Source organism: Microtus ochrogaster, unplaced genomic scaffold, assembly GCF_000317375.1.
Source record: "Microtus ochrogaster isolate Prairie Vole_2 unplaced genomic scaffold, MicOch1.0 UNK30, whole genome shotgun sequence".
Taxonomy (NCBI): Eukaryota; Metazoa; Chordata; class Mammalia; order Rodentia; family Cricetidae; genus Microtus; species Microtus ochrogaster.
In genome coordinates, this window is record NW_004949128.1 from 3023355 (window position 1) to 3026131 (window position 2777).

Here is a 2777-nt window from a genome sequence, read left to right on the forward strand (position 1 = left end):
AGAGAGAGAGAGAGAGAGACACACACACACACACACACACACACAGAATATGAATTGCACAACTAATAAAGGGTCTGAAAGGTGCCAACAGTTCCTGAGTTTTGGGATTAAAGGCATAGACTATCACAACCAACTCTACTCAATCTTAAGCATGTGTAATGTAGAGAAACAAATGAAAATATGAGAAGAATAAAACAGCTCCAGAGTTTTAGCTCTCTAGAAGTCAATGTCACTGAAAAAGGAGAAATTAGTAATAATCAGCAAACATAGAGCTCCCTACATTCCCAGCATGACTTACGAATGTCTAGTCAAGTTTTCCTTTTCGGAGAGTGAGTACATAAAGCCAGTCACAGGAAATCCAGCCTGCATGAATCTACTTGAGTCAAATAAGGCACTCCCCCCCCCTCCTTGTCATGTGGTAGATACTGTGGAGAATTACCAGGCAGTAGACCCAAGCCTAGGTGGAAGACCACAGGCCTCAACCTCTGGCATTTTGCTTAAGTAACTCAGATCTCATTACTCTAGATCTGAGTGTCACCCCGTTAAAATCAGGCAGTTGCATCAAACTCCTGTGTTCCTCTGAGCACAGATCTTTTGGAATGGTAGCCTCCTGCAGCCCGATTATAAATGCCATATGCCTCAAAAGATAACACCCTTCTGAACCTAAGGAGAATATGGTTTGATTGTAAACTCAGCGTGTGCCCTTCAACCTTCAGGGAAGGGCCTTTTAATTCAAGCCTATGTACAGTTCCTTGCAACAGTCTTTAGTGGCGCACGCCTTTAATCCCAGCACTCGGGAGGCAGAGGCAGGTGGATCTCTGTGAGTTCGAGACCAAAAAAAAAAAAAAAAAAAAAAAAAAAAAAAAAAAACACACTGGGAAACCTAAGAGCGCCTTGTCGAGTCAGGCAGAGATCCAGCATCAATGGGTAGAGAGCCGAAGAAATGAAACATCTGACGCAGTTTTAAAAAGCCATCGATGGCAATGATTTGAGAAGCTCAGTCGGTGTTATTAAGGGTAATTATAGAAACATGTAGAAAGAAAACAACATCTGTGCTTTGCCTGATTAATGGCTTAATGTAACAGCGCATGGATTAATGGAATAACACTCCACGTGGTCCCCGGACTACATGTGCAAGATCCGAAAACAGAGGGGCAGGGGAGAAGAAAGGAACAGGTGCCAGGTTGGTGAGCGAAGTCAAGCTCCACTCTGACTCCTGCAGCCAGAATTATAAAGCAGTGTAGAGTGATTTCTATGAACATGCATTGCTGGGGATGTAACTTTCGGCTCCCCAATGACTTCTTTCAAAACTGACCTTTCACCTTGTGACTAGAGATGGGGTACCACTGGCCTGATGGATCACGCGCGAGCACACACACACACACACACACACACACACACACACACACACACACCAAATCAAAAACCATTCGGTTGAAGGTGCTTACCAGAGACCTACCTATGGGCACAAAGCTTTTTCTGGAGGGCACAGCTAACCCATCAGGAGCAATTTTTTTTTAAACAACAGCTTCCTCTTTGAACTCAGAGGTAAGCCAAAGTTCCCAGGTTCCCAGTTATTATTTGAAAACCCTGCAGGGTGCCAGCTTTTCCGTTTTTCCTGAGGAAATTGAAAAGCCATACAGTGAGCTCATCCTTCTCCTCCAGGCTGTACTTTCTTTCTATTTGAGAACAAGCCTCTAATTCCATCTGCTTTTCCAGGCTACACCGGATGAATGCAGGATATGTTATTTATCATAAAACATGTTCAGGCACATCCACGCTACAAGCTCTGTCACGCAAGGAAATAGCATTTGCCTTCAGCTTATCATAATGAAATCAGTTGCAGGAAAATACAATGTTCTATCCGAGAAGGTATGTGGATCGTGTGCCCAGCAAGCCAAATGAAATTTCAAACACAGCATTTAAAAAGAAGTAGTTATACCCTGGGCCGGATTCAGAATTTAGGATCCTTGATGCTAAGAGTCAATTATCCCCACTTTGTATCTGTGAAGCCAGGATGCTTTTACTTACCCCAGCAAAGCCGATGTCCCTACTGAGCTGACTCCATTAGAAGCTACGGAAAACAGTCCTTGAGAGCGGTATAGTTTCTGTTGTAAAGCATGGTTGAAGCTTTTCTCTTCTCTAAGGCATCTTTCATCTCTCCAACTATGTCAGGGCAAGGCCTTAAGCTAATAGCAATTCGGTAACTCAGAGAAGAAATACAAGAAAGAAATAATCGTAACCAATGAAACAAAAGGCAACAAGAAGCTGCCTCACTAGGCCCAGGAGTGAAGGAGAAGAATAGCAAGCCTGTGAGTGTGGGGCCCAGGCCCAGAACAGTGAAGGCTGTGTTCTCCTCTCGGTTCCGCATGGATAGAGTAGCATCACTGTTAGATGTGGCTCTTGCACTCCTTTCTCCTTTCTGCCAATCAATGAGCCTGCCATATAGGAATTCATAAGGGGCTGCATTCTCTACACATGCTATAAAAATGACTTTGCCTATTCTGTTTTGCAAAGCATGTAGTTAAGTGTGAGACAATTATAACCTTGTTGCTCTTCTTTGGAGGCCTGGAATGGAATTCAGTTGCTGAGTTTCAAGAGCCCTTAAGAAAGAAAAGATTTTTTTTGCAGTGACTTTTATATGTGTGAGGGTGATGAATTCACTCTTAAAGTTTCAAAGGTCTCCTTTTGCAATAGTTGTAGTTTTTACTGATTACTGTTTGATTATACCAAATGTGAAGAGTGGGACTAATATATCATACTTCAGACATAACAAA

The 2777-nt window shown here is 42.9% G+C and overlaps 1 protein-coding gene across 1 annotated transcript in view; it reads right to left on the reverse strand.

Annotated features, from left to right (window-relative positions):
• The window catches only part of Atp10b (ATPase phospholipid transporting 10B (putative)), a 239411-nt gene extending 237167 nt beyond the window's left edge, over positions 1 to 2244 (reverse strand). The window contains exon 1 of the mRNA XM_013354123.2: positions 2032 to 2244. The gene's annotated coding sequence lies outside the window, so the exon portion shown is untranslated. The remainder of the gene's footprint in view (positions 1 to 2031) is intronic.
• Positions 2245 to 2777: the final 533 nt, after the last annotated feature.